We start from the raw sequence: 24781 nt of genomic DNA on the forward strand, positions 1-24781 counted from the left end.
TCCATCCCTAATTGCTCAGTCAAGAGTCAACCATGTTGTTGTGGGTCTGGAGTCACATATAGTCCAGGCCAGTTAAGGATGGCAGTTTCCTTCCTGAAGGCCATTAGTGAATCAAATGGATTTTTCCAACCATCGGCAATGGATTCGCCGTCATCAGTAGACTCTTAATTCCCAGATTTTCATTGAATTCAAATTCAACCAACTGCTGTGGTGGGATTTGAACCTAGGTCCCCAGAACATTACCTGGGTCTCTAGTTAACAGTCCAGCGACAATGCCACTGCCTCCCGACAGCAATCTGAAATTACCTTAGCAAACCATTCAAATTAACGGCAATTAGAGATGGGCAATAAATGCTCAGCCAGCAACACACACATATCCTGAACTAAATTTTTAAATAAGAGTTGATAGGATATATAGATATAAGCAATTTCATTTAGGAGGACAGGCCAAACAAGGGAATATACCCTCAGAAAAATTAGAATTAGAACTCAGCTGAGACAATTTCACTAAACAAGAGTGAAGAAAGGTAGGGATTATGTCGAATTTTGTCTCCCAAATGCTATTGGGTAGGTCAGTTAAAAATTTCAAAAACTGAGACTGATTTTAGTTAGGTTCCCTAACTGTTAATACCTTTACCTAATGTGATGTAAATGGAGCTACAGTACAAATCAGCTACGGTCAAGTTCAAGGTGGCTAATGATTTACAGAGTTAATGTACTTGCCATGTAATTAATGGGTAGAAATCTTTAAATATCCATGTCTTTTCTTAATTATTATTAGAAGAGTGCACTGGGGTTACATTGTGTGGGGTAGGATTTATTGGAAGTTGTTTCATGTTTTTATTTTGTAAAGTTGTTCAAATCATGAACATGCTACCTCTCTTCACCGCAAGGTAATATATTCAAAGCTTTTCATAATGAAAACCATCCAGATAATTTCCTGGACCAAATCACAAAGTGTGTAAAATCTTCAGTAATTTTGAAGAGTATGTGTTACCTGGTTATAAATTGTTGTCAGGAATTTGCATGTGTGATATATTTGGAGGATGTCAAGTGAAGCATCATCTGGTGGTACTACTGGTACACCTGCTGACTGCTGATTTTTAGCTGTTGTGTGTAAATTTTTGAAGAATATTTGTTTAAAAAATTCAAATTGGCTCGTTATGTAAAAGAAAGTAATGAATCAGAATATTCTAGTACCAAAGTGGCAACATTTATTGCTTATCAATTAAGTTACAGGAAACATAACTTGTTAAAAAGTACTTCAATATTCTTCAACTTACAATGACATATTGTGGTGTAAAATAATCCCTATGACAAGAATATACACCTGACCTGGTTTAACTTGACTTTGTTTGTCCCTTTAATATCCTTCCTCAGATTCTGATTCTGTCAGATTTTTTGGGTAGTGGAATCTTTCCTGTCCAACAGTACTTGCTGCCAGGCATCCTTATTATGGTTGATATTACATTACTTGCCAGGAGGTACTGGACTGAAGTCAGCTGTGATTTTGACCAGTGAATGACAATAGGTGGTTCTATCGTACATGGAAGGGTAAATTACAGAACTTCCCTTCCAGTCATTCACGAGAACATTCATTCCCACCAGGGCTGGAAAAGATGTAGCATTGAATTGATTGGCTAGATATGACCATTCCATTTTCACCTCTATGGAAGTCAATGGGCTGGGTTTTTGACTAGCATGTATAGGTGACAGTCAACCCAGTATCCCCACTCTACCCGCCCATTGCAGTTGAAGACTCCACTTGTTTGCTAACAGTCACATAAATTTTTTTTTCAGCATGGGCAGTGGATCCTAATTTCCTTCTGTGCCTAGTCTAATATCATTGTGTATATATCAGTGTTGTGGAAATAGCAGACAAAATTTTCATTCCTAATTTTCAGAAAATAGCTGCAATAACAAAGTTGCCATTCCGTTAGATACATAATACTGTCATTAGGCGAGAGAGAATAAAAGTTGGATATAATATTTCAAAGGTATTAATTGGCCAAGGCCAATTATATCAAAATTATGCAGGAGCTGGGAAATGAAGATTGGACACAGCTATTTGAAGGGAAGTCCACATTTGAGATGTGGGAAGCTTTCAAAGATAGGTTAACGGTAGTGCAGGATAGGCATGTCCTGTTGAAGGCAAAGGATAGGAAGGGCAAGATTGGTGAACCGTGGATGACAGGAGAAATTGTACAACTAGCCAAAAGGAAAAGGGAAGCGTACATAAAGTCTAGGCAGCTAAGAACAAAATGGGCCCTGGAATATTGGAAGAGTAGGACATGTCTTAAACAAGGAATCAAGTGGGAGAAAAGGGGTCATGTAATAGCTTTAGCAAGCAGAATTAAGGAAAATCCCAAAGCATTTTATTCTTATATAGGAAGCAAGCGGGTAACTAGAGAAAGGATTAGTCCACTAAAAGATAATGAAGGAAGGCTGTGTGCCAAACCTGAGAGAATGGGTGAGATTCTGAATGATTACTTTGCACCTGTGTTCCCTGAGGAGAGGAACATGATGAATCTTGAGATTAGAGATAGAAGTTTGATTAGTCTGGATCACGTTGGTATAAGTAGGAAAGATGTGTTGGGTATGCTAGAGGTTATTAAGGTGGACAAATCCCCAGGACTGGATGGGATCTATCCCATGTTGCTGAGAGAGGCGAGAGAGGAAATAGCTGGAGCCTGACAGATATCTTTGTGGTATCCTTAAATACAGGTGAGGTGCCGGAGGGCTGGAGATTTGTTCATGTTGTCCCCCTCTGGAAGAAGGGTAGTAGGGATATTCCGGGTAACAACACCAGTGAGCCTGACGTCGGTGGTGGGGAAGTTGCTGGAGAGGGTACTGAGAGATAGGATCTATTTATATTTAGAAAAGAATGAGCATATCAGTGACAGGCAACATGGTTTTGTGCAGGGGAGATCATGCCTTACCAACTTAATAGAGTTCTTTGAGGAAGTGACCAAGTTGTTAGATGAAGGAAGGGCTGTTGATCTCATATACATGGACTTTAGTAAGGCATTTGATAAGGGTCCCCATTGTAGACTAATGGAGAAAATGAAGTCACATAGTCTGCAGGGTGTTCTAGCTAGGTGGATAAAGAACTGGTTGAGCAACAGGAGACAGAGAGTAGTAGTTGAAGGGAGTTTTTCGAAATGGAGAAAGGTGACCAGTGGTGTTCCACAGGGGTCAGTATTGGGGCAACTGTTGTTCATAATATACATAAATAATCTAGAAAAGAGAACTGGTGGTATGGTCAGCAACTTTGCAGATGACACGAAGATTGGTGGAGTAGCAGAAAGCATAAGGGACTGTCAGAGAATACAGGAGGGTATAGATAGACTGGAGTGTTGGGCGGAAAAGTGCAGATAGCTTTCAATCCAGACAAATGTGAGGTGATGCATTTAGACAAGACTGATTATAGAGCGAATTATACAATGAATGGAAGAGCCTTGGGAAAAGTTGATGGACAGAGAGATCTGGGAGTGCAGGTCCATTGTACCCTGAAGGTTGCTGCACAGGTGGATAGAGTGGTCAAGAAGGCATATAGTATGCTTGCCTTCATTGGATGGGGTATTGACTATAAGAGCTGGCAAGTCATATTAAAATTATACAAGACATTGATTCGGCCACATTTAGAATACTGTGTACAGTTCTGGTCGCCACATTACCAAAACGATGTGGACGCTTTGGAGAGGGTGCAGAGAAGGCTTACAAAGATGTTGTTTGGTATGGAAGGTGCTAGCTATGAAGAGAGGGTGAGTAGGTTAGGTTTATTTTCGCTAGGAGAAAGGAGATTGAGGAGGGACCTGATTGAGGTTTACAAAATCATGAAGGGTATAGACAGGGTGGATAGAGACAAGCTTTTTCTCAGGGTGAAGGATTCAATAACAAGAGGTCATGCTTTCAAGGTGAGAGGTGGAAAGTTTAAGGGGAATGTACGCGGCAAGTACTTCACACAAAGAGGGGTGGGCGTTTGGAACGCTTTGCCAGCAGAGGTGGTGGAGGCAGACATGATAGATTTATTTAAAATGCATCTCGACAGATGCTTGAGTAGCTGGGGAGCAGAGGGATACAAATGTTTAGGAATTGACGGACAGGTTTAGACAGTACATCTGGATAGGCTCAGGCCTGAAGGGCCGAAGGGCTTGTTCCTGGGCTGTAAATTTTCTTTGTTCTTTGTTCTTAGTCAATTTTATAATTTGGGAGTTAAAGTTCAGTTATTTTCATTGAGACTGAGGAAAATGCTGCCTCCTATATCTTTGTCATGTGCATAGCTTCTTTTAAACTTTGTTGCTTACTCAAGCACTGCATCAAAAATATTCAGTACTTCCTCAGTGTCACTAGAGAATGTAGGTGCTTTTGCACTTGATCAAACAGTTGACTTTCACTTGGGTCACAAATGAAACTTTGCTATTGTGCGAGGAACCAAAAGATGGCAGGCATCTGTGAAAATGTAAACAAGAAAATCTTGGTACCCTCGTCAGCGTGAAGAAGACAATTTATTGTAAAATCAAAATAAATCTGTAGGGTTAAGCAATGCAATACTTATCCACTGGTTATTATTTATATAAGAAATTGCACATGCACTTAGTTATATGTAACTCAGGGTACAGAAATGATCTAGCCAGATTAACAAGGAAGAGGTTAGATTTATTACCAAACTTATTCAGGTAAGGGTATAAGAAGATTGAAAAGGTTCGAAAAAAAACAATGTCTGCCCCACCTGCGTGCGCACACGTAGACAAACACCACAAGCAAGCAAATTATAAATGTGGTGGAGGATTGATAAAAATTGAATTTCATAAGCTAAAGAGGTATATGATCAGAGCTTTAGGTGTTCCTGTAATGCTTCATGGGGAGCTAGTTTTAAAATATGACTTTTCAATTTGGACTGTCCTCCTGGAGCAGTGTTGCTGAGTTGATGTCATCTTTTAAAGATCTCTGTTTGTGGTGGGTAGGCTCCAGTGTGATCCAGCTATATCAAACAGGGTGCAGCTTTGAGAGAAAGAGGGTTAACACTTTTTTGTTCTTGTATCAATCTCTCATAATGTATGAAGGTGGCTCTGGAGAAAGCTAGAGCAGCTTGCCCTACCTTTTTTAGTCAAGCTAACTACTGTCATGAAACTGGATTTCAAATCGCAAAGTCATTGTCTCAGATTAAGTGTCATGACAATCCCATCTGACTTCTCCCCCATTAACTGAACAAAGAACAGTACAGCACAGAAACAGGCCTTTCAGTCCACCATGTCTGCACCGACACATGATGCCTTTCTAAATTAACTTTTTTCACCTCTATGCAATCCACATCCCTCTATTCCTAGTCTATTCATATATCTGTCAAGATGTCTCTTGAATATTGTGATTGTATCCACCTCCTCTGGGATTGCATTCCAGACACTTACCCACCCTCTGTGTAAAAACATTTGCCTCCCACATCCCTTCAAACTTAACACTTTTTATCGTAAACATATGTCTCCTAGTAATTGACATTCCTACCCTTGCAAAAAGACTCCGACTATCCATTCTAACTTGGGCTGTAATGTTTTGTTCCTGAGTCAGAAGTCTGGTACAAATCCCACCTGTCCCAGACATGTATTGCAACATGTCTGACTAGGTTGATTACAAATATCTACAATGAAGGTAGAGTTTTTTTTATCACACGCCTGAAAAGCATAGAGTTTAATATCAAAAATATGTTCTTGGAGTAATTCTTACCAAGTGTGAAAGTTTCAAAGTACAACTTTGTTCCCTGGCCAACATCTCTGTCACAGGCTTGTTGCAGAACTCCAGTGATGCTCACCGCAAATTAGAAGAATGACACCTCATTTTCTGCTTGGGGAACTTCTGGACCCAATATTGAGTACAACTATTTTAAAGCTTAAGTGTTAGGTTCTTTTTCTGAGGTTTCACATGAGATGCAATTCACATGCACCAACTTCTGCTGACAGTTAAAGTTTATTGAAACCTGTATAAGCTAGGTGACCCCCTTTGACATTCTTCACTGGCATCGAAGTCAAGTCAAAATGAGCCCTTAATAAAGGAAACACATCCCCTTTATATGTCAGTTGGTAATGCTTACAGGTACTCTGGCCACTATCCCGCCATAACCACGTTACCCCAAGTACAATGGTGGGTATGAGGTCATCCTCAGAGATAATGTAAATGTAAATACCCTAATCCTGGGGAACTGTTATGCAAACGATTTCCTGACTCTGTGATTCCCAAAGAAAGTGTAGGTGTGACATGTCCTAGCTTCAGGGAGGCCCTGCAAACGAGTTCTGGCTCCGCTCCTTCCCCAGACAATGTAGGTGTGATGTGCTTCTGTATTGGGGGATGATCACGCAAGTGAATTTGATTGGCTGAGGGATGGCTATGAAAGCATTGATAATAGAAAGAGAGTAGCAAAATGGCTGCCCAAATGAAGTGGGAGTCGCCCACGTTCCTGCATGAATGTTGTCCCAACCGGTTCCAGAATGTTCAGCTTCTGGACAAAGACAATACAGTTTAACCCTTTAACATTACATTAATGTCCAGAGAGATAGTATAATTTAATCTTTTGACATTACAGAAGCACCTTCTCTCATGTCCTTACTCCAACCCCCACACGCCAAGCCTTGTTATCACATGGTCTGTATTACACACAACCTATTGTTAACCACTAATAGCTTCCACTAATAGCTATTCATTGTCTTAGCCTGATTGTTATCCACTTGTTTGTCCAACTGTTCTTCTTTTCCTTTTCGGACTCTATCTCTACCTGTCATTTACTCCTTACTCCCTTCCCCACATCCTATCTGCTGCATAAAAACTGACTTTTCATTAGCTACCATCAGTTCTGAGGCAGAGTTACTGGACCTAAAACGTTAACTCTGATTACTGTCCACAGATGCTGCCAGACCAGCTGAGTTTTTCCAGCAATTTCTGTGCTTGTTTGTGAAAGGTTCTCAGATTATCTAGGTATGTCTGTTTGTAATTTAATTTGGAAACTTCCAGAGACTTGACAAACTTGAAATTGCAAAATTATTTGGCAGCTATCTTCGAGTCCATAATACTCATTTTTAAAGGTTTAATATACGGATGTAGGTTTGCTCGCTGAGCTGGAAAGTTCATTTTCAGACCCTTCGTCACCATATTAGGTAATATTATCAGTAAGCCTCCGGATGAAGCACTGGTGGCATTGGCCCACTTTCTACTCATGTGTTAAGATTTCCTTGGGTTGGAGATGTAATTTCCTGTAGCGATGTCATTTCCTGTTCTTTTTCTCAGGGGTTGGTAACTGAGATCCAAATCAATCTGTTTATTGATAGAGTTCCAGTTGGAATACCACCCTCTAAGAAAAACAGCAGGAAGTGACATCGCCAGAGGAAATGACATCACTAATCCAAGGAAATCTAAACACATGAGTAGAAAGTGGACCATGCCACCAGCTCTTCAAGCAGAGGCTCACTCTTGATGTTACCTAGTATGGTGATGAAGCATCTGAAAATGAACCTTCCAATTCAGTCAGCAAATCTATATCCAGAACCTCAACCTGAGCTACAAATCTTCGCAAAACTCACTAGTTTAATTTACGAAATCAACTGGCTCAGTTAAAATTAATATTTCATGTTGCATATCTTCATGACATTTGGCATTTGTAAAAATATTAATTTAGCTGGGTAAACCAGACAAAAAAGTAACCAGAACCCATTAAACATATCTCTGCTACTTTGTCACCAGAGCAATCCTGGTGACTGTTCAAAGGGGTCAAAAAGTGTGGCGTGGAAAAGAACAGCAGGTCAGGCCACATCTGAGGACCAGGATAATTGACATTTTGGGCATAAGCCCTTCATTAGGAATGGGGAAGAGTGGGGAAGAGGCTGAGAGATAAATAGGAGAGTGGGGATGAGGTTGGGGGAAGGTAGCTGGGAAGGCGATAGGTAGATGGAGATGGGGGTGATGGGTCAAAGGGTCTAGAAGCCATATTAGGTCCACATTTGGTACAATCATGTGAATGAGATAGAGGAGATATAGCAGGAGACCTGACTGACTTGCCTATGAAGATCTTAGCAATGTTCCTATAGCACCAAGCTTGGTACCAAGCTTTGGTTTTTACGTTCTTGTGCAGTGTCTTTGGACAAGTGATGTGATTGAAAATTAAAATTGTTGTTGATGTTCTGAATATAGGGGAGAAGGAAGCTCTAGAGTTCAAGAAAAATAACACAATTTTTCCCCAGGAACAGTCATTGGTGTGGGAGATTTATTTTTAGGCAGCACCTAGATGATACCAAAGTCTGTGGGCATTACTACTGATTGCCTGTCTTTCCAGGAGATATACTCTGTTCAGCAGTTTGGACGGGAGAGTGCTGTTCCCAAGTTGCTCTAGATCTAAGATAAATATCTAAAACTTGCAAATCTGGCCATGTTCAGATCAAGTCAGATAAAATGCTTTTGGGGATATTTGATATGTCTTGCACAGAGGTTCAGGAGGAGGTAGCTATATTGATTTGCTACGTTTCCTTGCTTTCCACTGGCGTGTATTCACCTTTGGGTTGCAATCTTCTTTTCCACTCACCATAGCCAACCCAGTTTTCATCATCAGTTGATGAACAATATACCCTTCACTACATCATCCCCTCCGAGGAGATTCACAAGGGTAATTTAGCTTACAAAGCCTGATGACCAAGTACTTTCCATGACTACATTGGGTAGGTGTGATTAGAAAAAAATACACAACCACATTTCAAATATCAGCAAAAGGCATTAGTGTAAATATTGTAAGCTCTTGCAAAACAATTCTTGTTGCTTAGCAAAAGGTACAAGAAATTCAGTGCCCGTATGAGTAATTTATTTCCTTGTCAGATTTTTCATTTATTGTTTACTATTTAAACTAAACAACAGCGGAGATTTTATTCTGTAGTGTGATGAAATATTGTGCTGCACTTAGTGTCTACAGCTTTATAACCTAAGCTTTCCCTGCTGTCCCATTTTGAGTATTTGCTCAGATATTTATATTCCTCAAATAGATTGTTTTGTCCAATACTCAGTTATATCTATTTCCTCATAGCTCAGTATCACTGTCCTCCAGCTAATGAAACTGTGAATTATAAAAATAAATGAAACAACCCTCCCCACCCCACTCTTAACAGAAAAGCGACATCCTATTTAAACAGCCGTCTCTGCTTTTGTACATCTTCATTGTTCAATGTCAAAGTGACTTGGCACTGTACTTCCTGCCCCACTCAATTGGTCATGGACATCTCTAATGAACCATAAATAGATAGATGTTCAAGGTGGACTGTGTTTACTCAGTTGTATTTTCTATTTGGCAAGAGGTGGGGATGGATGTCATGGTCACTGCAATACTTTTCTCTCTGGGGGGGTGGGGGGGGGAGGGGAGCAGGAAGAAGAGAGCAGGCTCCAAATTATTCAAAAATGTTCTTCTTGGGGAATTATGTTAGTGTGACATATTGCAAGGGTGTCAGCTGTTATCCCTAAGGTCCTGCAGTCTGCTGTTGTTTCTGCTGAGAGTTGCCTCAGCCCCAGCCACTGATTAGGATTAAAGAACCAAAGCACCGCATTGCAGTGCTGTTCTCCACACTGCAAGGATATATGGCATATTAGCACCGAGACAGCTCAGTGGCTAACAGTCTCACAGCATGTTTAGATTTGTACCTATTATTGTGCTCCAGTATTACAATCATTGAAAATTCAATTGCAAGTGCCTTGAGTCTGTAAATTTTATTTAAAGACCAGTTTAATATGAATTCAAAATATGTGTAACTGGGAGCAATTAAAAAAAAGAAAGCTTGCCTGCATGATGAAAAATCACTGATATTGATCCTGTGGTAATTTTGTACCTTCACAAAATCGGCTTGCTTTGTCAGTGATTTCTGTTGCCTAGAAACCCTTTGCAATCTGCCTGTCGCGTGTTGATCATATCCTCACATCGCCAGCAATCTATACTTTACCAACAATGTAATATTATATGCCCATATAAAATCAAAAAGTGTATATATGGAAATTGAATTTGTTTGGCTAGCTATCCTTGCAATCAGTCTATAACCTCATGTGAACCCCAGAAGTTAGGTCACAAGTTCATTTTTAAAAACTTCAAATGAAAAATCTAACAAGATATTGTTTACATGGCTGGTCCCCACAACTGGAACCCGAATTTGCCAAGTTTGCCTGAGTTTACTTTGCATAACTGTTAGCCATAAGGCGATGTTACTAAATTTAGGATCTGGAGTTGGCCCTCGTCTGTCATTTATAATAAAGGATAGATAGCATGAATATTGCATTTTATAAATGTTACTGTGTTTTTTGAGATCTCAAAGAATAAGTTTAAAATTATTCTGAGCTATAGCAACTGATTTTCATGCTGTACGTCCAGTTGTTGATACATAGGACTTTTATTCTGTGACCTGGTTCTGACTCTGGGATGAATCCCAGTTCATGATCCCAGAACTCCTGGCAGCAGGATTCTGAAATTAATTTTGGAGGCCCAGTAATATGCTGAATGAAGTTCCCAAGGTTGGAGAAACAATAGAATATCTTCCAAGAACTATCAATTTAACTATCCCATAGTTATTGGTGGGAGCTACTAATAGAAAGAAAAAGAGAGAGACCATCTTCATTGGAAGCAACCTATATCAGATTTATACATGCAAAGATGCCAGAGTTATCGGGTTATCATCATGGAAAAGCCCAATGGCTTTGGCAGATGAGGGACAGGTTACCTTGCAGAAATGAACCCTGAAATCCAGTTTTGTTCCAGGAGATTGTCTCCATCCCTCAACCATTTTTTGGCCTCAGTGGTGTGGGAATCCATTTGCTGACTAGAAAATTCCTCAACAGACTACTTGCAGGCAGATAATCACTAGTCACACCCACACTGATCCAGCCTATTCCAAAATAACTATGGGGGGAAAATATCAGCAAAGTGACAAGCTGGCCGTTGGCAGAAAATTACCAAGCTACAGATTGGTGATTGGACCTCTGCACTTGAATGAATATTTGGGCCATAGAGTTTCTCTTCCTCATATTGTAAATAGTTAAAGATCCACATCTCTTTCCTATCAGTTTGCTATAAATCTCACTTGTTCAGGTAGTAGCGGAATGAGAGTGTTCACTCTACAGTTACCACTCCACTTTTGCTATCTGTGATCAACAAGTTGCCCATATTTCAGCCAGTTTTTTGGTTCCTGCTGTGCAGGAATCAACATTGTAATGTTAAGAGCTCCATCAATATTAGACCTCCCCTTGCTGCCATGGGGTATGTTTCTCAAAAAGAAGATGGGGGAACACTGAGTCTCAGCACAAAGATCTGCACACCTTCTGGCCCATAATGAGTCTTCTGAATGTCTGCTCCATATGCCTACTTTTAAGGGGTATGGAGTGGGTAAGCAAAGCTTGATGGTTGGCTGTGATCCAGATTCAGATAAGCATCACCAGGGAGATTTAGCTGGTGCTCTATGTGGCCGCAGCCTAGTTGAACACATCTTCCCCATCTGGTGATTTACCCTGCATTTCCAATTGTAAGCCCCAATGAGAAGAATAATACGAAGGAAGAGACTAACTCTGGTGGAGGAGGTCATTGATCCATTCACAACATTTCATCCAAAGGGAGTGGTTTTGAGGACGGGTGCTGAGATGATGATGCTCCATAATTGCTAACCTCCACTGCAATCACTATCCACAACATAGTCCTTTATTGCCAACTCTTGGGAAAAGTAGCTCTGACCTTTCCATGTAACCTAAAAGAAAGTCTAGAGAGACATCGCTAAACCATGGAGCTAACTGGTGTCTTCACTCCAGAAAGTATCTGGATCCTCCTGACTGTCTCCTTCACTGATCAGCTGAACACCAAACCTTGGTTTCAAGCCAACAATGGTCAGCCCTCAAGATCTCCCATCCAATGTTAGAGAGGCTCACAGTGTAGCATGTTTCCTCTCAGGATTGCTGCTGTGTAACTTGCATCTTTCAAAAGAGGACTGAATGTAGATTTGACAGGCCTTTAAAAATGATGTAAGAATTTTCTTCACATCGGTTGATGCTGAGTGTTGCCTCACATGGCTCATCCATGCTACAGCACTGGATGATACTACCCATGGCTCAAGGCTGTTAATTGGCCAGTCGTTATGAGTTGAACATTTTGCTAATATGTGGTAATGCACTTCAAAGTCTGGTGCCAAAATCCAGGCAATGCTTATTGAATTCAACCCCCCCCCCCCACCGCCTTTAGGGAATTCTCACACCAATATATCCATCTGTCCTCTGGGTACAGTGATGCCCAAAGCTCTTCTGCATTTAATCTTGCCCCCACCTGGAGACTGTCTGAATCTGTCTGAATGCAATGAGTATTTATGGCAGGGGTGAGCAACTAGTTTGGAAATGCAAAAAAAGAGGAATTTGTCCAATCTATCTGCAGACAGAAAACCATGTGAAAATGCAGAACATAGAACAGAAAAGGTCCTTCACCCTTCAATGTTGTGCCAAGCTTTTATCCTACTCTCAGATCAGATTAACCTACATCCCCTTTATTGTACTGTCTTCCATGTGCCTATCCAAGAATTGCTTAAATATCCCTAGCGTCTCTGACTCTACTACCACTGCTGGCAATGCATTCCACACACCCACCACTCTCTGTGTAAAGAACCTACCTCTGACATCTCCCCTAAACCTTCCTCCAATTACTTTAAAATTATGTCCCCTCATGATAGAAATTTCTGCCATGGGAAAAAGTCTCTGGTTATCCACTCCACCCATGTCTCTCAGTATAGGTGGAAGTCAAATAGCGATGTTTTGTATCATCATTCCATTAAGTCTCTTACTATTTCAAAATTATCCTAGTCAGTGTACCAGTAAAGATATTTGCTGAACTAAACAAGTTCATTTAAAGGAGAAAAGTATACAATATGAGTTGAAACAGTTGCTGATACCTAAAAATTCAGAGTAGACTCAGTCTGCCCAGTCACTGCCAGTACTACTGGGTGGCATGATTTGAGTATAATATCATCTACAGATACCTTCCAGATCATCCTTAAGACACAAAGGAACAATAGCAGTACACTTCTCAAAGATGCTGCATCTCCAAGTTCCATCACCTACCTTAGTTACCAGAAAACTAAAACGTAAAGTGGCAGTTTAGTTTTACATTAATAAAGGGTGTCAACGTCACCATGCGTGTGATGCTAGCCAGTGTTGACCTTTATTCTAGTGCAAAGTTTTAATCCCTGGAAAAGCTAAAGCCTCTCAAAGTTTCCTCAGCCAATTGACGGTGGAACCACCATCTACCACTTTCTGAAGTAATGATTGAGGCTACTGCTACTAAGGTTGGAGTGGTGCTGGAATGCCCGCTACGACAAGGTTGTTAACTGAACTTAATATTCATTTTGTGCTTCACAAATCCTGAGGCTCTCCATCAGAAAACCACAGAGACTTTTGATAAGGTGGTCGGGTTTGGGGTAAGGTGGGTGAGAGCAACCACCGAAGGTTATACTGTGCAACAGAACGCAGACCTGCGTTGGACAAGAAATGAAAGTGTTGGGAGTTTGGTTCACCTGCTGTTTTGTGGGGTTTTTTAAAAGAAGTTCTCAATCAAGGCATTGTAAAATTAATAATTATAATATAATTAGGATGGATGTGAAGCCTTTAGAGAGGGTGCAGAAATATGTATAAGAACGGTTTCAGGGCTGACTGATTTTGGTTACAAAGAGAGATTGGAAATATTGAGACAGTTCTCATTAGAGAAACAGGTTTAAGAGGAGTTTTGATAGAGATCTTCAAAATCTTAAGTTGATAGGTATATACCATTATTGTTGGCAGAAAGGTAGAGTAGTAGAGGACGCTGATGAACAGTGAATGGCAAAAGAATGAGAAGTAAAATCAGGAAGAAGGTTTCATCAGTGAGTGGTCAGAATCTGAAATGCATCATCTGAAAATGTGATGGAGGCAAATTCAATTGCAGCTCTCAAATTATCTGAAGAGAAAGGTATTTCCAGGGCCATGCAGAAATGGCAAAGGAATGGGGCAAGGGAATGCTCCTGTATAGAACTAGTATGGATATTATGGGTCAAATGGCCTCCTTCTTTGCTGTAATCATTTTAGATTCACTTACAACTCACTTGAGGAGCATTTTTATATTCTCCAAATGAAACACATTCCTTTATGATCATGATTTGGAGGTGATGGTGATGGACTGGGATGTACAAACTATAATCTGATGTCATGTGATTTTTAACTATATGATCCAGCCGTTGGGCCATACCTTGTTTGTGGTAATATATTCAAATCCATTGAAGACTCAGAGAAACTAATTTCTAGAGTAAATTCAGTTATTTTGATATAAATAGACTTTGCAAATACAATACAATTAACCTTGGAGGGGAATTTTAATTAGCTACAATTTGGAGTATTTTCCTTGAGAGCTTGCAATTACTGCTTCTATAGAGTGTTTGTCCTTGACGTTTGCGCCATAAATTACATCCATTGCAATGGCAGTCTTGCCATTTGAGTACATTTGAGTTCCTTATGACATTTACGAAGAGAAATTCCAAAGTGCCACAGGTTTCCTCATGACTGAGGCGAGAGATGCATTTAATGCTGAATGGATGAGCCAGGCAGTGAATTATGAGCTGGGTGGCACCATGGATATTATCTCAGAGGACTTTATGGTAATTCTTGATACCATCTTTCCTGTGGCCTTTATCACCTGTAATTCTGCCAGGTATAACAGCCCACAGTTTACAAGTCAATTATAATAACTGGTTTTCAGCTGCAACAAATTAAAAGGCCACATTAAAAATACCACTCCTGCTGGTGCCGTGGTAGTGTCCCTTCCCCTGAATGGGAACTCAGGTTTAAGTCCCACCTGTTTCAGAGGCGTGCAATAACATCTCTAAACAGGTGAATTAGAAAAATGGATTAATATAAAAAGTTAAAAATACCATCTGTGGGCTCTTGTGGCACTGTCGTAGTTTCCCTGCCCCTGAACTGGGGGGCCTGCGTTCAAGTCTCATCTGCTCCAGAGGTGTGCTATGACATTTCTGAGCAGTTTAGTTAGAAAATATTTTAAATACCACCTGATTACACCCAATACTTTTAGAGAGAGGTGGACACTGCAGGGGCTAGCATGCCTTACGTCACCTTCCACATCCAATTTGATTTATTGCCCTTGCTCTCTCCCACTTGTCTCTCTCTTTGGTATTATTGCATTTCCTTTAATGGGCTCTGCATGTAAATTGAACAGTTGAAAACATGGGTGATTTAATGGTGATGGTTAATAGGCAAATATTGCTGCAAATGATTTGGTATTAGAAAAGCTATTTGGAATGTGGGGTAGCACTTCCGGTATAAACATTTCTTTAAAACTACCACTTAAACAGAAGAGTAACACAATGGTAGTGTCTCTACATCTTGGTCAGAGGGTCTGGATTTGAGTGCTAACTGACATGGAAGTTGTCATAACATGTCTGAGCAGGTTGATCAAAAATCATTTTTGAGCAGAAGTTGGTGTTCAAGTCCACCTGGCCTGGGGTGTGTCACAGACATGTTTGAACAGGTTGTTTGAAATGTTTTATTTGTAAACCCTCAGTATTGGGGTCCTGTGATGAAACAGTTGTATCTGTACCTCTGGGCCAGAAGATCTGGGTTAAAGTCCCATCTGTCCCACATGTATGCCAGAAAATCACCAAACAGGTTTTTTTTTAATAAATGAGTTTTTGTGGCACATTTGTACACACCAGACTCAGGCCGTAAGGACTCTGAAAAGACTGGATGTAGAATCTTTGAATATTTTAACAAGAAAGGTGAATAGATACTTGGTAAGCAGGGGACAAAAGGTTATTTGGGTAGATTAATGTGAATTTGAGGTTGCAATCATGCCAGCCATGATTGAATTCATTCACAGAGCCTGAGGGGTCAAATGCCCTACTATGCTCCTTGCTCATAAAGCCACGTTGACTATCTCTAATCAGTCCTTGGCTTTCCGAATACATGTACCCCAGAATCCCCTCCAACATCTTGCCTACCACTGATATCAAGCTCATCGGTCTATAGTTACCTGGCTTTTCCTTACCACCTTTCTTAAATAATGGCATCACATTAGCCAACCTCCAGTCTTTCAGCACCTCACCTATGGCTATCCATGATACAAATATGTCAGCTAGGGATCAGCAATCAATTCTTTAGCTTCCCACAAAGTTCAAAGGTATACTTGATCTGGTACTGGGGATTTAGCAACCTTTATGTGTTTTAAGACACCCAGCACCACCTCCTTTGTAATATGGACACTTTTCAAGATATCGCTGTTTATTTCCCCAGGTTCTCTAGCTTGCCTTTCCTTCTTCACAGTAAATACTGATGTAAAATACTTGTTTAGTATCACACCTGCCTCCTGTGTTTCCACATGTAGGTGGCCTTGCTGAGCTTTAAGGGACCCTATTCTTTCTACCCTTTTGTCTTTAATGTATTTATAGAATCTCTTTGGATTCTCCTTAACTCTATTTGCCAAAGCTATCTCATGTACCCTTTTGCCCCCCTGATTTCCCTGTTAAATGTACTGCCCTTATAATCCTCCAGGGACTCACTCAATCCCTTGTATCCAGATCTGACATTGGTGCTGTGGTAGACAGCAAAGAAGGTTACCTCAGAATTTAATGCACCTTGATCAGATGGGCTGATGGCCCAAGGAGTGGCAGATCAGTTTAATCTAGATAAATGTGAGGTGCTACATTTTAGAAGGGCACATTGGAGCAGGGCTTATACACTTCATGGCAAGGTCCTGATCAGTGTTGCCAACAAAGAGACCTTGGAGTGCAGGTTCATAGTTCCTTGAAAGTGGAGGTCGACAAGATAGTGAAGAAGACATTTGGTACCCTTGTCAGTGCATCGAGTATAGAAGTTGGAAGGTCATATTGCCGCTATATCGGCTATTTCTGGAATATTGTGTTCAATTCTGGTCTCCCTGCTATAGGAAAGGTGTTATTAAATTTGAAAGGGTTCAGAAAAGATTTACAAGGATGTTGTCAGGGTTGGGCTTTGTGCTAAAAGGAGGGGCTCAATAGGCTGGGGCTATTCTCCCTGGAGTGTTCAAGGCTGAAGAGTTTTAGAGGTGTATAAATCATGAGGGGTGTAGTTGGGTGAATAGTCAAGGTCTTTTCCCCAGGATGAGGGAGTCCAGAACTACAGGGCATGGGATTAAGATGAGAGGGAAAGATTTAAAAGTGACCTAAGATGCAACTTTTTCACGCAAAGGGTGTTGTGAGTATGGAATGAGCTGCCAGAGGAACAATTACAACATTTTAAAGGGATCTGTGTAGGTATATGAATAGGAAGGGTTATGGGGGATATGGGCCTAATGCTGGCAAATGGGATTAGATTAATTTAGGATAGCTGATCAGCATAGGCAAGTTGGATTGAGAGGTCTGTTTCCGTGCTGTACACCTCTGACTCTATCCATATACAAAATTAAAATAACTTTAAGTTGTTACAATATGGAGACAGAAAACCAAATCAAATCAGTCTCCCAATTGCTGTATTCACAATGCAGTAAAATTAAAATATTCAATGACCCTCATAATTGATCCCAATGGTTCTCAATCAGACTTTTGGAATAACCAGTACCAAAGTTTGTGAGTAACTGATATTAGATACCAGGTTTATAGCGTAAACAAAGGATTTAACAATTTATTGATAACACAATGGCTTTAGCACAGCAAAGTTAAACAATAAAGTAATGGAATTCACATATATTATTTAAACCCAATCTTCTTTGATTCTAGCCTCTATTCACATAGAGACAAACTGACACAGTTAAGGGATAAATCAAAAGAAATCAATAAATTAGATTTAACTGGCTAGCTCACCTAAGCGGACTGTATAACATCTGTAACATTACTGCCACATGGGATTGTATCTTGTTTGGTTTCTGAGGACACCAATGCATACAGAGAACTTTCAGTAGGCTCCGAGGAATATTCACTTAATTCTTATGACTGAGATTCTATGAACTTTCTGTAAGTTCATAATGAGAGAATAACCAGGAAGCAATCAAGCATTCATCATGTAGCTTTTGCAGCCAAAATCTTTCTGACTTAAGCACAGTTCAAAACCAGTTCAAAGCTTGATTTCTTTTTGTGGAATGATTGGCACCATAACTACCCATTATGTCCAGTTAATATTTAAACATATATCATCTCCGGAACCGAAATATCTGTCGAGCAGTCTTTGAACAAGGATCAACCTACATTTAACTTCCAGGACTGACCTCATATGCAAATAATAGTTTATTTGTTTACCCTTTTTTCAAAAGACAAGCTTCTGATCACAGTACAAAGGTCACCTTTAGCTCTCAGCTTACAACTCCAAACTAACAATGATTTTTTAAAAATAACAATCTCAGGAACATACACCATTGCTTCACCTTAGAGGAGTGTTTGGGACCTCAGATGCTGAGCAGAGAGAAGATGAAAGGCTGTTGTTACATCTTCTGCACTTGCATGGGAAAGTGCCAAGCAGCTGGGTGTGTTTGAAAGACGGCAGGATTTCAGGACTTTCCCATTGTAGATCAGTTCATTTTGAGCTGTTGTCAGAAATCTTTGAGGTGTTGTATCTTTGCGCCAGTCAAAAACAACTATCTGACTTCAAATTCCATTTTCCACCACTTGGCCCATAGGTTTGTATGCCTTGATATTGCAAATTTACATTTAATTTTTCTTAAATGTTATGAGGACTTCAACCACCTTTATATAGGCAGTGAGTTCCAGATTCCCACCACCCTCTAAGTGAAAAACTTTTTCCTCACATCTTCTTGAAATTTTCTTCAAAATCTCCTGCCCCATACCTTATATCTCTGCCTCTGGTGATTGATCCTTCCATCAAGAGGAAAAGTTCCTTCCCATCTACTTTGTCTATACCCTTCATAATTTTATACATCTCAATCATGTCCTGCTTAGTCGCCTCTGCTCCAAGGAAAACACAACAGTTTGTTCAATCTCTCTTCATAACTAAAACTCTTGAGCCCAGGCAACATCCTGCCAAATCTCTCTGTACCCTCTCCAGTGCAATCACATCCCTGTATCATATGGAGACCTATATTGCACCCAGTATTCCAGCTGTTACACAGTTTCAGCATAAACTCCCTGCTTTTAAACTCTATGCCTTGGCTAATAAAGGCAGGTATTCCATATGGGAGAAAGTGAGGAAATGCAGATGCTGGCGATCAGAATCGATACTGTGGTGCTGGAAAAGCACAGCAGATCAGGCAGCATCTGAGGAGCAGGAGAATCGACGTTTCGGGCAAACGTCAATTCTCCTGCTCCTCAGATGCTACCTGATCTGCTGAGCTTTTCTAGCAACATACTCTCAACCCAGGTATTCCATATATCTTCTTAACCATTTTATCTATCTGTCCCATTACCTTAAGGTATGAGTGGACATGTACATCAAGGGTCCTCTGAGCAAGGTGCATCTCAGAGTTCTACCGTTTATCGTATATTCCCTTACCTTGTTTCTCCTGCCCACCTCACATTTAGCCATGTTGAACTCCATTTGTCACTGATCAGCCCATCGGACCAGCCCATCTATATTTTCCTGGAATCCAAATCTATTCTCCTCACTAGTAACCATCCCATCAATTTTCATATCATCCACAAAGTTACTGATAAACACTCCGACATTTAAGCCTAAATTGTTTTTTGTACCACAAACAGCAAGGGTTCCAACATGGATCCCTGCAGAACCTCACTAGATACAGGCTTCCAGTCACAAAAACAATCCTCAACCGTCACCCTCTGCTTCCTCCCACTCAGCCAATTCTGGATCAAATTGGCTACCTTTCCTTTCATCCCTTAGGCTCTTACTTCCTCAATCAGACTCAGAACAATGTGAGGCATCCTCAAAAGCCTTGCTGAGTCCAAGACTACATCAACGGCATTAACCTCATCTTCACATGCTTAATAAAATTTAATCAAGTTGGTCAAAGATACCTTTCGAGTAAAAAATGAGGTCTGCAGATGCTGGAGATCAGAGCTGAAAATGTGTTGCTGGTTAAAGCACAGCAGGTTAGGCAGCATCCAAGGAACAGGAAATTCGACGTTTCGGGCCAGAGCCCTTGAAGGGCTCTGGCCCGAAACGTCAAATTTCCTGTTCCTTGGATGCTGCCTAACCTGCTGTGCTTTAACCAGCAACACATTTTCAGGTCAAAGATACCCTCCCAATAATAAAACCATGCTGCCTGTTCTTAATTAATCCCAGCATCGTATCTCCAAGTGCAGATTAATTCAATCCCTGAGAATTGATTCGAATTGGCTCCTCATCACAGAGGTTATACTGACTGACCTGTAGTTTCTTGGTTTATCCCTTCCTCCTTTCCTGAATAATGGGACTATTTTGACTGCCCTCCAGTCCCCTGGCACCTCTCCTGTGCCAGAGCAGAAGGGAAAATTGTTGTCAGTGGCCCAACTATTTCCTTCCTCACCTCACTCAATAGCCCATAATGCATTTCATCTAGCCCTGGAGATTTATCTACATACTGGGCCACTCAACCTCCTGTCTATTTTAATTTCTTTAAGTATATCACAGTCTTTCTCCCTGATTTCAATAGCCACATTGTCCCCCTCAGTAGTGAACATTAACACAAAATATCCATTCAGATCCTTAGCTACATTCTCCAGATTCAAGCACAATTACCACTGTGATCTTTAGTGAGCCCTATCCTTTCCCAAGTTACTCTTAATTTACTTATATAACAATATATTTTCCTTTACATTACTTGCTGTTATTCTTTCATGGCCCCTTTTTGCTCTACTAAATTCCTTTTGAAGTTTCCCTTTGCACATTCTGTTCTCCTCTCGGGCTTCTGCTGTTTTGAGAGTTCGGTATCTGCCATTAGCCTGTTTTTCTCTCTTTATCAATCTGTATAGCTCTTGATATCTATGTTTTGCTGGACTTGTTAGTCCCATACTTTATCTTTATTGATATGTGTTGGCCCTACACTCTTCCTATTTCCTTCTTGAATCCAACATACATCCTCTGACACAGATGTAGCAAAAGCATTTGCTTCCAATCCACACTGACCAAATCATACCTGATTTTGTTAAAATCATCCTTCCAACAGTTTACGACATATCAAGGTAATCCTTAAGGGTGTGTAACATTGAATAGGTCATTTATAGCCCTTATCAGTGGTCTGTTGGGCCCTGTGCCAAGTAATTAAAACAAAAGCTTTGATACAAAATGTTGTGTTCTTCACTCTTAATAACAGAACACTATAAGTACATTTAAGACAGTAATCCATTTGGAGATATTCAATATGAATGTACACACTTTGCTTCCATAATTTAGAATGTGATCTTACAACTGCTATCTCTACCTGGATTGAATTTTGACTCATAAAACAGAAATCCATCTATTTGTTACACCTTATATTGTTTTACAAGGTGTTTAGTTAATACTGGAATGTTCATTAAACTCCACACAATATGATGATGTCATAAGGTCTTGGGTGAAATGCAGGTCTTGAAGGTGATAGACCTTTTATATTGGTCTCTTCAGATCTTACCAATGTAACAACATGTATGTAACCATCATGCTACAAAATACCTTTTGTTTAAGACAAGGACATCCTTTGTTAGAGTTGTGCTTTTCTTCTACCAAACTTGACAAAGTAGGCCCTGTAGATCCCAACTGAAAGCAAAGATAATAGCAACAAATCCATCTCATTAAGACAAGAGCCCAGCTAGTTCACACAACATGATGAGCAATGGGGAATAATAGGATCCAATATGTATCACGACTGACTTGAAGAATGCTTATTGTGAAGATAAAATTAAGAATATTTTCTATGCATCGGTTTAAACCAGAATTCTCCATACTGTTGTGAAGTTTATTTTTTCTCATTTTGAACTCCCATTTCAAACTCACTTAATTTGTCAGAAAAATATGATTATAGCCTTAAAGCAATTTTAATGTTGCAGTTCAGTTAGCTTTTATCAGCGATCAGCTCTGCTGAAAGTCATTGACCTGAACCAATTTTGTTTCTTTTCATAGATGTTGTTCTAGAATCCACAAAAGAAGGCCTTTTGTTTCAAATAATTCTAATAGTTCATAGACCTTCTTCCAGGAAATATGACTATTCCCTCATGTCTTAAAAAAATCCTGAATCTGAATTCTGAGAATTGTGTTGCTCAAATGACTTATGTTTAGCTCTTTTCTCCAAAGTGGTGCTGCTATTCCAGGAATACTGCTGGGAACACTGTCTACTGAAGTAAATCCACCTAAAGACTTCTAATTAATGCAATGTAAGCTGTAACAGTCAGGCAATAATTAATTAACAATGTGTTAAAAACAAAACAAGAATTTATGCCATCCAATGATAGGAGATATGACCCAATGTTATTGTTGGTGAGTTTGTTGAAAAGTGGCCTCACATTTGTAATTGTCTGAATGTGTATTTATCTATGTGGTGAGACCCGGCTTCATTAATGCAACAGAGTTAAAAAAAAGAAGCAAACAGAGGGACGTATAAAATATGCTGTATATCAGTCATTATTGGGCACAAGTCTGTTGATTTAAAGTCATTGAGGGTTTTTTTCTATGTGGCAGAAAGTTGAGTGAGCAATCGAAATGGGGTTACACAGGCTTATTACCTTTTGATTCCTTTGCACCTCATTACTTGTACACACATCACATAAAAATAGCGGACAGAGATGGGAGAGGATAAAGCCCAATCAGTAATGCATGGACAGTAAACAAGGCAAGATTCATTAAGTAGAGACCCAATTGCATGTTCACATTGATGTCTGAATTAGTTCAGGTCTCAGACAAAGGACTGTGGTAAATTTAGCCAATTTAGAATTTGATCGTTCAGTTGATTGAGAATATAAAACAGTGAACTGCCTGAAAAGAATATGTCTCAATCTTGATGTCCATCTTGTAAACTAAGTGAATGAGATAGAGAAAATATGAGTTCAAAACTATTACAGAAATATAAACACATAAAATTAGGTCAACAATTTACAGTTATGTAGTACCTTTGAAAAATAGTAAACTGTTCAAAATGCAGTAACTCAAAGCAGGAAATAAAGATAAAAGGACTGAAAGGTTTAGGGCAGTAGTGCTACAGGTTAGGGCCTTGAGAACTGATTGCATGGTCACCATTTGTGGCTCAATTAGCATTGGAGTTGTGAAAGAGTTCACGTTTAAAGAAGTACAAAGATGACATGCCGAGCTGTGCTGTTATTTATTGTGAGTGAAGATCATTCATTTAGTTTAAAAATGTGGTTTACTTTTAAGAATGTTATGTATTTAAATCAGTAACAAGAACAGTAAATGCTGGAAAGTTAAGCAGAACAAGCAATATCAGTTTTGAGAACAACAGCTTAGCAGGCCAATGAAATCAATTAAAGCGAGGCCATCAGCAAAGAAAATTCTTGGCACTGAAAGTTAACTTCTAAGAATGAGGAGTCTCAATCCTCAACATTTTAATTATAGTAGGATTTTTTAAAAAAAATTAAAACTAAAAGAAATGAAATAAATAAGTTTTATTTTTGATATTTATATTTTGTGTCTGTCTGAAGAGTTCTTCAACTTAATTACTTAATAAGACGCACATTTGCTTTCTCTGTTCAAACAATTCTCAATTCCCTTTCAGAGGGCACTGTGCAAACTGGACTTTAAATTATTGCAAGTTGCAATTAAAAAAGCTAATAAAAATAAGTGTAATTAAATGTTGGTACTGTTTTGTCTTTGCTAGTTCAGATTTAGTGGTCAATATTTTAGATCAGTGGCATTTCATCAGAACTGGAAGGAAACAAATGAGTGATTAACACTTGTTTCCTGTGCTCCCAATGTAGTTTTCACTACATCGAGGAGACCAAATGTAAGTTCCAGGCACGTTTCGCTGAGCAACTCAGCTGAGCCCGCAGGGGCTGACCTGACCTCCCAGTCACCACTGATTTTAATTCCCCTTCCCACTCCCTTGCCATATGACATCCTTGGCCTCCTCCATTGCCAAAGTGAATGAGACTGCAAATTGAAGGAACAACACCTCATCTTCCACCTGGGCAGCCTACAGCCGGAGGACTTAACATTGAGTTCTCCACTTTCAAATAACATCCCTACCCATCCTCTGACACCATTCCCAGCCCCTCCCCCACCCTTCCTTTCCTCCGATTGACCTTTCCTTCCAGCTACCAACTGGATTCATTCCTCCCATCGACCAACTGGGTCGTATCCTCGACCCGTGTTCACCTAATCTACCTCAGCACCCGACCCCTCCTCCGCAATCCCCTTTTACTGCAGCTCCCCTTATGCCCACCCCAAATCCTGATGAAGGGTTACACCTGAAATGTTGATTTCTCCACCTCCTGAGGCTGTTTGACTTGCTGTGTTCTTCCAGCTTCCTGCTTGTCTACCATGTTAGGACAGGACTTCTGTCCCCGTGTTCGTTTGGAGGAGAGAGACACCGGGTCTGATTAAAAGTATAAACAGGTTTAATGAGAGAGAATCGTACACAGTACAGTGAGGTGTCTAGCTCACTGGAGAAGGCGCGTTCTGACTATATTTTTAATTTGTCTATCCTTTTGTCCTCTCACATTCCAGAGTTACATCCTTATTTGGTAAAATGCAGAATTTTGGTATGTCATTGGTTCTCACCTGATAACATTCTATTACCTCAGTTTGAGCTACGTGCATTTAGACACGGCTCCAATGTCCTGTTATCTCTCACCCTCCCTGGGGCCTCTTCAGGCTATGCCATCAGCTTTTCAGTCTGTTCTTAGTGTAACAACCA

At 40.0% G+C, this 24781-nt stretch overlaps 1 protein-coding gene across 5 annotated transcripts in view; it reads left to right on the forward strand.

Annotated features, from left to right (window-relative positions):
- The window catches only part of fars2 (phenylalanyl-tRNA synthetase 2, mitochondrial), a 446969-nt gene that overhangs the window by 303085 nt on the left and 119103 nt on the right, over positions 1-24781 (forward strand). The window lies entirely within an intron of this gene.

Source organism: Hemiscyllium ocellatum, chromosome 34 (genome assembly GCF_020745735.1).
Source record: "Hemiscyllium ocellatum isolate sHemOce1 chromosome 34, sHemOce1.pat.X.cur, whole genome shotgun sequence".
In the NCBI taxonomy this organism is placed as follows: Eukaryota; Metazoa; Chordata; class Chondrichthyes; order Orectolobiformes; family Hemiscylliidae; genus Hemiscyllium; species Hemiscyllium ocellatum.